The 14273-nt window shown below is 32.3% G+C and overlaps 1 protein-coding gene across 3 annotated transcripts in view; it reads left to right on the plus strand.

The window, feature by feature from the left end:
- Window positions 1-14273, plus strand: part of tei (irregular chiasm C-roughest protein teiresias) — a 368837-nt gene that overhangs the window by 298200 nt on the left and 56364 nt on the right. The window lies entirely within an intron of this gene.

Genomic DNA, 14273 nt, shown 5'->3' on the forward strand with positions numbered 1-14273 from the left:
TCAGCAGGTTAAATAAGATACTCCATTATGAAATGCACGAATCACGTGAAGAATTATAAAGGACATACATTTGACAGAACTATCTAAAATTTTCAATTAATTACATATTATAATTACATTATATCGAAGATATTAAATAATTTAAATACTTAAATATTTTTAATTTAAACATGCGTAAATATAAAGTTTTCACAACCAAAGTACAGCAAAACCAAATATATACAAATGTCCTTTAGACTTATTGCACATACATACACAATTTGTGTTCACTTAAATTTAGCTTTAATTAAGAAAGATTTGCTAATAGTATTTCGTTATATCTCTCTCAAATATTTAAAACGCAGAAATATTTTCATAATAAATTTTAAACTTTAAGAATCGCATTAAACATAGCCTATATGGAGCGTTTCATTTTTATTTTACTGGTATTTTTTACATTTATAAAAATTTACATTGTGCTAAATAAATATTAAAAAAAATAATGCTAATAATGCGCGAGGCAACATTGCAAATTCATCTTCGTTTCGAATTGAAAAAAAAATACCACGTTTTTAATGACAAAAATTCTATAGAATGTAAAAGTGGAAGACAGAAATTTTTGGTTCGTTATATTAATTTGTTCTTTCAGATAAAAGCCGTTGCGGCTAGTATTACATCGTAATTATGATAATATTTTTTAATGGATATGGCCGAATAATAACCATCATAATGTTTTAATGTTACCACGTGAAGCCATATAGCTAACGATTGCATAAAACTTACACACCATGTGTAGAGTAATTAAATACTTTTTCACCGTCACATTACGGCTGGAAGGAATTAATTAAACGATGAGAATGTGAAGCATTTTCATTTGTTATTAAAGCTTCATAATAGCTTTCAGTATCATTTGCTGTACATCGGACCACGTTATAAGGCTATAAAAATATACATATATTATTATTTTTACGTATTCTTCGCGAATTTGATCTCTAATAAGTATTATTTTGATACACTGTGACTGAAATATTATGCAATATAAATATTATACAGTAGAATACATAGAAATACACTACAAGCGTATTTAAAATATTATTTATTACTATATTTGCATTATTTTTATATAATAATATATAATAGTATATATATTATTTAGATTTTATTAATCTCATGTAATGTTGAATGTATAATTATATTTTCAAAGTTGCTTTATTTCTTTTACTAATTTTTCATTTCAATTTTTTTTTAATTACAATTGAGAGTAAAGATATTTCATCCTTCTATATTGAATAAAAAACATATCGTTTTTAATTCAAATTCAATGGTTTTTCATTAGCAAATACTGTGGATTATAAGACGATTTAATTATGATACATTAACATATACACAAATATAAAGAAGATAACGTTATATTAAGCTAGAATAAATATTGAAACGTATTTATTTAGCAATAAAATATCTTACAATATTTTACAATATTTTTTTGCAAATATGCATTAATTAATATAATTCACCGTAATTTATTATATGCTTAATACTTTTAACCGAGAATTTTTTTTCAATAATTAGACATTTTGCTTCAGCAAATAAACTCGCATACTATCGTATCAGTACGAGAGAAGATTCGCTTTTTATTTACTGAGAATATGTGAGTCTTAGTTTTTATAAGAATTGAAGTTAAAGTCTGAATGCGATTTTGAATCTACATGTTTTTACTTGGCGAGAACCTCGAGAGACTAAATGGAAGCGTGAACGCTGATAAAAGTTGAGTACTCGGTGTAACACAGATACTGGTCGTCTAGATGCGCACGTAGCATACTCTTCGGGGATAGTGGTCAACGGAACGTGACGTCGTATAAGGCGAGCAGAATATCAGCTATGGTTGAGCCAAGTTGAACGCCTTGAAACACTGCGCTGAATGTCTGAATAATAATAGTATAAATATTTCGTCTACGTGACATTAATCGGTATTATTGAAACGTGACAATTTTGTCCAAAGTCTTATAAAATATGTGACTTCGGATAAAAAATTTGAGATATACACGTGACAAAACTTCGCATTCACTGAAAAAAATATTAAATTTTAATATATAATTATTTGTTTGAATAGTTCTAAGTAGATATTTACTAAAGGTAAACATATTTATTTGATACAAAAACCAGTAATTTAATTATTTTTTATTGAGTAAATATTCATTTTAATGTAAGTAAATATATTTACTTAAGTACTATTCAAAGAAATATATATTAAGAGTTACTATCTTTTTTGGCTTGTTAAAATATTGGGGCTGTAAGTAAGAGCTGATTTATATAACTCCCTACAATTTGTGCTTTTCTGTAATAAAATTTAACTTTTACAATTTAGCATGGTATTATCAAAATACATTTAAACATTCTAGACAATCGACAGAATAATCGTAAACTTAATAATGACTACTACTTCTGAGCTGCGTTATAGTCGCTACTTTGAAATTCGCGTTTGCAACGTTAAGAAAGAAAACAACTTTATGACGCGAAATGGGAATTGTTGTGTCGTAAAGCAGTTTCGTGGCCCGGCATACTCTACCGAGGTGATTCTTGCTCCTTCCTTCGACAAGAGGCCGATGTAATATCGAACCAAGACTCACAAAACGGGCTATGTATTGGAAATCATGAAACACACTGTTATCCCGCGGTTTTACTGCTGTGAAATCTCCCCTGTTTGTCTTCGGTTTCCTCGACTGGTAAAAGGGCACCCTGCCCAAAACTGTCATTGTCACAGCTTTGGAGCGTCGAGAACGGAACGGTCATTTGGCGAGGAGTGCGGATGAAAACGACGCGAAAGATCACGAGCGAAGGAAACGGAGAAGAAGGCAAGAGGGAGCACGGGAAGAAAGTTTGCCAACGTTTAACTTTTCCATTTCTCCTCTGGGGTCTTGTCCTCGTAAAATGGTTCTCGGACATCCTCACCGACACGTTCGCCCGCCCCTGTTCGTCCAGGCTTACGGAGGCGCGCGTTGATCTGTCCAAAAGGTGTGCGAGGCACGTAGCAGTACACCGCGATATCTCGTTTCGTTTAGCTCTTAACGAGTTTGCGTGGCTCCCGAATAGCTCATATTTTGATCCGGATTTTGATCTGAAAACTTAAATCGCGAGTGCAAATTAGTCTCATGTTAATTTCTCACGCGAAAATTGAGACTAAAACACACAGTTAATATCAATAGTATTCGAATAATACGGATTTTAAGCCTGATTACACGTAGTATTAAGCTCTATATATGAGTAGAGATAACAAAATGTGTTAAATATGAATACTTGGAATTGAGAAAAACATAAAAATTAGAAGGTCTCTAAAGATTCATCAATTTTACATGAATGAATCCTTCGAAATAGAATATAGTGTATCAAAAAATATGTTATATAAAAGTAATTATAATCGGTTCTATGATAGAAAATGAAATCAATAATACTATTGGAATGTTGGAACAAATTTTCAGAGAAAATTCTTCTCTATTTTAGTGAATTCACCAATAATTTCTTTCAAATTCCACCACCGTCGAAATTGTTCTCGCTCGAGATTTCGGTCGTATTTTGCAGACGTATCATTCACCCGATAAAGAATCACGGGTGCTCCGATGAATCCATAGACGATAAAAAGACACTCGTCCATTGAAATACGACGACGTTATATGTTCGCGATTGCGAGAGACGTTGGACAGTTTCGTCTCTCCCTTTCAGCCTCGGATACGACTGTGGAAATATCGTGTATGCCCGGTTATTTTTCCTTGCCCTATTTACGCGACGATGATAGATGCAGAACGTTTTCTTTCTCTTTTACCTCCGTGCGCGTATATCCCTCATGACCGCCGCGCGTTCTCTATCCGCTTCCTTCCTTCTACCACCATTCAGCCCGAAGCAATCGCTGAAGCAATCCCGACTTCTTATTGATTGCGGCTCGGGGAACTCGTGCGTGTAAGGCGCTCAGCCGTCGGTTGAACGTTCGCTATCCCGGCGAATGCTTCCTACGTCGTTTCCATGAAAATGAAAAGACACAGAAGGCACACCGAAATTATTTCGCCGTCGTCGATCGTCATCCCGCCCGCAATAATTTTTCCACCTCACTTTATCACTCGGCGAGTAACACCTCCCTCGGGGGTCGTCTAACGCGCGAAATATAAGTTCCTGCTCGTTCGATAAATATTTCTACTGCCATCCTAATATGTATTTTTCTAGGTTGTTGAGCCTCTTTTCGCGTTTCCCCAATTCCTCCATAATTCATTCGATCTCGTTTATTATATTTTTGAAAAATGCTTCCAAATTTTTCGACGTTTCCTATGCGGAATGAAAGATCAAAAGTTATTGGAAGCATACAGGAAGTGTAATTCGCCAATTATGATAACATGATTTGCTGATTTGACTGAAAAATTTTCAATATTGCTGCGTTGATAGTTATATCTTAAAATTAATAACTTTTCAGTAAAAAAACATTTTTTTAATTCTGAATTTGGGGACGTTTTAATAAGGACAATAAATATGTAATTTCTATAACTTCACTTTCTGTCTATATTATATTTTCAATTATAATGTATTCTTTAAAACTATACCATGAGTTTTTAAAACCCGAATTGCAATTGTAACTCTAATATAATATAAATTCGATTGCTTATCAGAGTTGTGACATTTTTCCATATAAATGAGCTGCAAATGTGCCATTTTTTCATAAATATATATTAATCCTTCTATCAATACATAAGTACTTATAACAAATTTTCAGCAATAAACACTTGTATATTTTTGTGCGAATTTTGTTTTACGCTTCAAAACCCTTACCCTTCGAATTACAACAAAAAACACAGATTTTATCTCGTTTTCATTTTTACATTTTTAGCGAGAACCTTGAAAAATTATGCATTGACAAAAAAGTTAATTTTTAGAGTCGATTTTTTTTATTATTTCAAAAATGCTAATTTTTTATTTGTGTCATTTTTCTATCAACACAGGGATGTATTAAAATTACACTCTATAATACTTTATGTGTTATATTATTTTATGTGTTACGTAGATGTTATATTTTTACTTCTTTATTCTTCATTTTATCCTCATAATATAACAAAACAATTCGACGTTTTTCATATAATAAAAGAATCAATATAATTGTTTATACATATATATAATTAAACTTTTGTTCTCAAACTAATATACGCAATAATCGTGCAGAGATCTTTTGTTCCTTTTGCATACGTTGTTTCCGAATCGACCAAGCGTGTAGTGATACGAGAGAAGTGTGGATGGAAACGCGTATCGTGCAACTTCAAAGCAACCATCAGTTGAATATATTATGGAAGCGCTGTACGTGCGGTTTGTATGATATTCGGTACCATAGCATACGCGGCATGTTTGCAATAATCTCAACCATACTTAAACGTTTGAAACCACGACACACATTCACTACATATATGCATACGCATATTTTTCTGCGAAAGAATCCATAATAAAAAAAAAGAATAACAGAAATCTATATTGCAGATTAATAAATCTTCTCTTAACTGTTTTTACTAAGCAACTCGTTTTTTAATTGTTTTTATTTGTGTTTCTTTAAAATTGAAAGTCATAAAATAAAAGAAATATTCCTCTCATTAAAAGTAATCTAGTTTTGAAGAAGAGAAATGCAATATCACAAAATTAATCTTTTAACGCAACTTCTTTTAATATATCTATTCTTCTCGTTGCGACTATATTATTAGCAACTCGATAGATATTTTGTCCTGTTCTTAGGGAGAAAATAAAGCAGCCTTTGCTGGGAACTTCAATCAATGGATAAAGCTTGTCTGAGAATAAAATAATAACGTTTAATTAAAAAACGAAAAATATTTTTACCTTTTGTTGTATATTTTTGAGCGGATCAATATAGTTTATAAGCTAAAAATCATGATAATTTATATGCTAAAAATCATTTTCGTACTCTGGATTTACCAACGAATTATTGCAATAGTGATTATTTTTGATTTGTTGCTAGGAAATGAAAACTAAACTTGAGGAATCTGTCGCTCAGCCTATCTTTCTAATGTACGCTCTGCTTCATTCAAACTCTCACACTTCACAACACTAAGATAGGACTTTTTTCTTTAATTGATCCGTAAAGAGATGTGTTTGCACTAATGATAGAACTTACATAATGAAACTTTCGTGTGTTCTCGTTAAATCACCATCCAAGTTTGTCGAGTGAATACCATATGTAGCTCTATTCTGTTGTAGAAAATTCAAGCTTCATTAACAAACTAAATGGTACTGTTTGAATAATGTATAACCGGATAAATATTTTATAACTCGTACAAGTTCGTAATGAAAGAGGAAAAGGAAAGGGAGGCGAGAAGAGAGAGAATATAAACAATTTTCATATAAAATAAAATACAGGTAATAAGCTTAAAACTTTGATAATTGCGCAATTAATTTTCTAAACTTATCTCTCTTATTTAAACCCTCTCTTTTATTTTTTATGTTTGAAATTGTATCTTTTTATCTCATTACGTTTTTTGCTCGATTTTTTTTAGCTCGACAAAAATTCTTACAATCTTTATTGACATTTTCGTAGGAAAACCTACTTATATAAATTGTTACAGAGAAACAACGAAGTTAAGATAAATAATTAATCAGTCCTTTCGACTCTTATGATGCTTTAATTACAGTTAATGAAAAAGAATAAATTTGTATTAGTGCACGTTGTCAAGCCGAGCTGTTAATCTATAAAAAATTCAGTGAAATTGAGTATATTTCGAACAGATCAACGCAACTTTCAACTAAGGCGCAGATAACTAGGATCTTAGGATTCAGGTTCTCCAAGAGCTTTCCACGGTTAACCACTGGAAAGTTAATTTCATGAGTACACAATGAGTGCTTTTGTCGAAGGGACGATGTACCTCATACCAGTACGCGACTTCGTATTTGCATACTTAATAAAAAGAACCAGTATATAATTATTAACCGAACGGTCGGATTTAGTCATTAGTGGAAGCGTAAGAAACAAAGACTTGATTGTGCGATTCAAAGCAAGAAGAAAGAAAAATGAACCGCCTCGGGTCAGAAACCAGCTTCATCTCGACCGCTAACAGTGTGTTCTGAATTTTTTTAAAAACGTCGAATCTATAGCTATACACTGCCGATAGATACGCCTCCGAAAAATTCATCTGGTTTCAAACGATCTCGCGCAGAAATTAACTCTCTTCATTATCCGACGGTGTAGATAGACAGTAGATAGACAAACGAACGGCTCCATACTTTGTATTAACGAACACGCTAAACTTCATGGTTCATTAACGTTAACTCACGTTGGAGGAACAAAAACTGATCTTGTATAATGAAGTATATTATATACTCGTATGAGCATATTATAATATACACATTAATCATCGTTTTTAGGCTGGCATAATACCATCGACGAAGAAAAATGTTTGAAAAAAAGTACACGGGTTCCTGAGAGAAATATAATATCAGAAATGATGTAGTTTCAACAAAATCGAAAATGTAAAAAACAATATTCGAGTTTTCTACACATTTATAATATACGATAGAATTATATATGTCTTTCTATATGATTGAAATTGCTTCTAAAAAAAGTATTTAAACGAACAGAATGTACGTTCCAGGTTATATTTAACATCAGATATATTATCTTCTTTTTCACACGAGTTTTCATATAAAATTTTAGTTTAGTCAAAATATAATATAATATTTATACCAAGGACATCGTCACTAATCACGAAAATAACAATTATTTCAAAGCAAAAAATAAAAACATTTGCATTTACATTTATTGTCAGTGTATCCGAATACGATATAGATGGTATGACCGATTAGATTTAAATTTACATTGCTATGATCGCCGTTATTCGAGCGACATTCGGACGATGGAAAATAACGACCCGAGAGACGCAGCTCTGTACACTGCATATCGGGCTCAACGTGGATAGAGAAGGGTCGGCATGCACGTAACAAAACGTAACCCCGAAAACGATGGTGTACACGGGTCCCCCGAGGGAGCTGTGCAGCATTCAAACGAATCGAACGACATACAATCGTAACCCCGAAACGTGAAAGCGCCTGACCGCAGCTGTAAAAATCCCGCGTTGTCGATAAAAATTGCCTTCTAACGAAGCCAAGCTCGAAAAACACCGAATGAGTCTTCGAACACCCGGGGAAATTCTTTTGCGCTTATATTGAAGCTTGCTTCTCCACCTGCGTACAGTGCTATTAAAAAAAAAACGCTATTTCAACGAAACGGTATTTGAACCTCACATTTCTTTTTATTTGACAGAAACAATTACAATCGATATTGAATTAATAGTGAGAGATATCAAATTTTAAATAGAAAGATTAATTCAGTTAGTTTTCTGTTGGAATGTGTGTGTGTAATATGTGTGTGTTATATACTTTTTAAATTTTTGAATGAGATAGAGTTAATCTTATTTCTATAAACGTGTTCTATAATATACAAATTATAATTTCGTTATTACAATCGTGAATCTAAACATAATTTACGTTTATAAATCATAAATTGTATAGGTATGCAGTTATCACTTATTCGTTCTATTATATGAAGAATGAATAAGTGATAACTACATTTATAATAGATGATAAGAATGAATGATATAAATAGGAAATTAATTTCTGTGTCTTGGAAACTTTGGTATTGTTAGACTCTTAATCACATTTGTTTTGCAAAAATATTACTTCTGGAAATACTTACTAAAATTAGTCCTCAAAATAAGTATATTACTATATTACAAATAAGTAAATTATATTTTGTGTGTGTGTATGTGTGCGTTTACAGACATAATTATTTTAAAATAAGTTTGTCCCTAGTTTGAATAGGAACAATGTATAAATTTAAGCAGTGTATATATTGTAATCGATATTAATTTCCAACATGTCACAATTCATTACTATAAATTATATAGCGTGATTTACACAAGTCGATACACACACATTTACATTTTTCTATTCCAATATACGTAATATTACTAAAAAATTTATCGCTGCAATCACTTCTGTTTAAAGTTAAAGTCAATATTTTTAAACGACGCTATACATTCGCTTCAATACGTGCAATACAGTCTGCATTTGACCAATTGCACTACATTTACAACAAATATTTGAATTTTTACACTTTTTTCATGTTATTCCTTTTAATTCCAAATCTGACAATACATTTCATAATACATCTCTATTTTCCATTACCTAAATTTATACTTTTTATTTGCAGCTAAATGCATTTTCCCATTTTAAGAATGTAAAAAATAAATAAAATTGAGTTATTGAAATCCATCAATATAAAGACAAATATAGGAAAGTCGGAATGCTTTGCGAATATTTTTCCCATTTTTTCTGATTTTGTCAAGTTAAGGTTAATGTAACTTCGATCAAATAGTTCGGTGAAAAGGGTAAGGTCACCAATACAAAAATAAGATTGAATACTAAACGATGAAACTATCTTTTGCTGTGGTATCACATATACACACGTCTGCTCTGCAGTGCAGATCAGATGATGAACGATGTAGCTGCGCTATTTTTACGCTACTACTTTATCACGGATGCACTACGATGTTACTATATAAAGCGCAATGTGAAAAATTTCCTCTTGATGGTACGAACGATATTTTAGTTGCTCTTCATACGGATAACTGCTTTCAGATCATACGAGATCTATTTTGAAGGTAAAGAACGTTACTTCCGCGTAACTTCATATTATTTAAAAATTTGGAAGATAAAAAATTTTAATCTTGTTCTCTGCATTACAAGCATTTTAATTAATATGTATTTTTTATAATATTAGTAAATATATAATTACTTTTTTCAATTAATTGTATTTTACGGGAAAGCAGTTTTTCAATCTCAAAATTATTACAAAAAATATTCCTAGAACTCATGTGTGCATGCAAAATAAAAAAAATATAAAAAATGATGTATCTAGATAGCTAAGAACATTTCTCATACTTTTCTTACTTTCTTTGTAACATACAAAAAAAACTTCGCATTCTACTTACTTCAGGAATAACATCTTGCTGTAACAGCTTCTTACATATTTCCATACATATAAATGCAATACGTTACACAATACAAATCTATTACTTTACTTAATGAGAACTTTGGAGAAATGAAATTTTTAGACCTCTTATTTTTATCGTACAAGTAACAAGACATAATAATGAAGGACAAAACAAGATTGATATGAAGCAATATTTCTTCCTTCAAATCGTAGTAGTCATGCAATCAACACTGCTGTGTGATTTCTAATTTTATCAATTCTTCCCTCCGTCATACGAATTTTGCACAGCTCCGACGGTATTAATCGACTTACGAAATACTATTGAAACAAATTATTTGGTATTGTCGATGACACATGGGAATAAAACGGGGACTGCCTCTGCTTATGTTCGGAGAGCTTTCGGAGATGTCGGAGGAGAAGGGTGGGTGTAATCATCGGACGCCTCGAGGGGATGGTGTAAGGAAACGGGATCTTGGAAGTCAATGGCTCTCTGTCGCATCTCCGTTCTCCCCTGCGACTGGGCCCCCGTCAAGCGGGATTACCTTTTTTGTCATTCTTGTCACGTGTATCTCTCTCCTGATCCATCCTCCTGACTGGGTTTTCCCCACATCTCTTTCTCTTTCGTTTCCATGCAGTCACGCTGGGAAAATTTCCATCCTGCATTTGCCCATTCGCAGATCAATACTTCATTAATTCCGTCTTCTGAATATAGAGATCACGAATAATTATTTAGCGTCGCGTCATCGAAGGGATGAATGTAATTTCGGATACCGCAATAACGACACTCGATTCAGATGAAAGTATCCGTGTCTCTTTTATTAGAGGGAATGCAAATTTGTGGGTGTATAATTTATTCTGCTTTCGTTTCTTTATTTGCCAAGGAAGACACTAAATTATTCTGTTATATGTATGTTTCGCCCTCTTTATTAATAACATATCTGAATAATTTGTATAATTACTACTATTACTATTAGATACTATTGAAATAGAATCTATGTCGGATTAAAGGTTTTATTAAAACAGCATGTCCATTCTTTAATCTCGTTTCCTCTAATCGTTTTCTAATTTCAAACTCAACTTGAACAATTTTTGTGCAAAACTGCAAGGTTAACGAAACCAATATAAAAGATCTGACCTCTTTGATTATCCTTCATCGAAAACTTTCTTCTTGTAACTCTCGCGCTGATGAATATTTGATTAATTCCGCCTCCAGAACGCGGAGATTGCGAGCGATCTCACATTCGAGACGCGTCCGCATCGGAATTAAATTTTATTTCAGACCAGCGCCGTAATTGTTGCGGATGCAAGCGGTAAACGTTTACTTTATTCAAATTTTTGGCTCTTTCCTCTCTCAATTACTCTTTCAACTTCGCAATAGAGTGTGATACACTCGATAAAACTCCGACGAAATATATATATGTGTGTGTGTGTGTGTGTGTGTGTGTGTGTGTATATATCGAATTCAACGAATACATAACGCATAAAGATAGATGAGCGCAAGCCACGTAATTATTAATTATTTCAGGGAATATTTTAATTATGTGTAAAATTATTTCATTAAGCGTTTCATTAAAAATAATATGTAATAAGTATATAATATAAAAATAATAAAAATTCTTTCTAAAACTTTTAGAATAAATTTCATAATACTCTGTAGAATGAAATCTCATTTTTAAAGACTGAAAATTGAGACTGACTCAATTTTCACTCTTTAGAGTGAGATTCCACTCTAAAAAATTCAAAGTATAAAATAATAATTTGTCGTAGCTTTTTTGTCCCTCGGAAATAAACACTAGAAACTCGCTGAGAGCATGTGAGCTTCTTGCGACGTTTATTATACATATTTCCACTTCAAATATAACACATTTCGGTTTTTATACTGTTATTTCCATGTACTAATTCAATAAATGTTTAATTTGATTTAGATACAATTCTGCCTTTTTTACAGATGATATATTTATATTCATTTTTAAATTTAAATCATCGTACACGATGTAAGTTTAACGATCGCCGATTTACGTAAAATTGCAATAAATATTTCGTCATTGTTCTCCGCTTTCTTTTGCATTGCTCTTCGCGCGTTTATATCCAGGCAACGACTCTCATCATTGTGACGAATAATGGAATATTTATAGCGCCTAAGGAGGATATCACGAGGCTTGCCCTCAATTTCGCAACGATAGCGAAGCAGCTGCTGTTTAGTATCTCGTCCAGTGTTACTGTTGCGTTGTGGAACGTCGTTCACAGGAAATTTAATTAATGGAAGCAGGAAATTCGTTCGAATTTAAATCGAACTACGTCAACCGTTTTAATCAGGCGGCATAATTATCTTCCCGGCGAGTGCAAGGGAGTTAATGAATCTAATTACAAACCGGAGCGAATAAACATATTTTACAGCGTGAATCGGATAGTTAATAGGATGATAATCCCGTATCCTCTCCCTCCTCTCTTCCGCAATGTGTAATCTGATTTATAGCTTTATATTGCAGGATACTCGCACGACAACCATTAATAGTGCTATACTTACTATAAAACTGTATTGGCTATTTCACTCCGTAATGATCGCGGTAGCAATTTAATAGTCCTGTAATTAACATGCTGAATGCATCCAGAATGCGTTCCACCATTAACGAGCAGAATTGAGGAAAGTTAAACAAAATTCATTCCGAATCTCTTTGCCATACTAATCGAGAGGATCTGGTTCTATAGACTATGATCTACTGCAGGATTTTCTCTACCATGAAATCATTAAATAAACTTAAGTCAAACTAGGGCGATTTTATTTTACACATTTTTTCTGAAAAAGAAAAAGAAAAATTATTATAACAAATTTAGGAATTTTAATAAACTGAATTTTTTATATTGCTCGAAAATTAGAGAACATTGCCTCATATATTCAATTCAAACATTTATCTTGATAAAATACAGATTGTTTGGAAATTGGATATACAATCGATATTATATTTCCTGTAAGGAAATCTCCGGAATCAAAAACTTGTCGTATTAGCAATTGTTTCTAAAGCTTTTAACGGTTCGTCGGTAGGACACGAAGACAGAAACATAATAAAAGCGCTATTAAGGAATCTGACGAGATCCGCTATGCAGATTAATCGTATTCCGTGACCCGCACCTTGGCTGAAGAATATCGCCAGGGGATATTAGATATGCACGGCGAGACGCCGCGACCATAAATCAATTTGTATCCCGACCGTAATGTGTTCATAATTCATGCTTAGCCTAACACAGCTCTATAGGTGGGTGCTGAAAAATTAATGCAGCGAAAATGGCCGGTATTATTCCACCCCGTTTCCGCCCAGCCATTGTTCCGATTGCTGCTCGGATATCAGCGTCTTCGAATTTGTTATCTCGCTGAAAACAACCTCGTTAATTACACATTTCTACAAAGCAAAAAGAACAACGGCGATAAAAAATGTATCATTCTGATTAAACGTTATTAATCAATATATGTATTCATTGTTAAAAGCAGATGCAAAAATATTTGTTTATGCATTCATCGTTTGCATTTCTTTACCAATTATTTCTTGATTCTGTTTTCTTTTTCATCCTATCTTATACTATTAGATGTATTTCACAAGATATGTGTATGATTGTAATTAGATGAGAATTTTCTGGTCCTAGATGTATATAATTTATATATATAATATGTAGATATATATGTATATATGTGCTTTGCATTCACATTACACTGAGAAAAAAATGTCGAAATATTATAAATGCGAAACAAATATTATTTACGTTTTCTTAAATATTTATTAGTTATGAAAAAATTTGATTGTAAACGAAATATTTTTGTGAAATATATCTCGTTGTAAAAACAAAATATTTTTCACAAATAAATTTTTATTCATCTTTTTCTCAGTGTATAATATGAACATTCGTTAATGAAAAATTTTCTTGAAGAAATGTAAAGGAATGAGAGAGAAACGAAAAAAATAATAATTATATTTTTTTAAATTTTGCTTCTGCTAAATATTTATCACCTTACAATAATTTTATAATGACATAATTTATGACAACGTAATATACACGTAGTTATTAACTTCAGCATTAAATTACGTTGCTACGACATCGTTACCATCGTTAACGTCTATCACCGACTTCACTGGATAACGTTTTTTGACAGACGCAAAAATCCACAGTCTGCAGCATCGGAAATAAGCACAGCAGACATATTGTCTAGCATAATATTATCCACTGACCATGATCTCGCTTGCCATGTCGCGGTCGCTTATTCAATAACAAACTCCGCGCG

Source organism: Mycetomoellerius zeteki, unplaced genomic scaffold, assembly GCF_001594055.1.
Source record: "Mycetomoellerius zeteki isolate Tzet28-1 unplaced genomic scaffold, Tzet1.0 scaffold221, whole genome shotgun sequence".
Taxonomy (NCBI): domain Eukaryota; kingdom Metazoa; phylum Arthropoda; class Insecta; order Hymenoptera; family Formicidae; genus Mycetomoellerius; species Mycetomoellerius zeteki.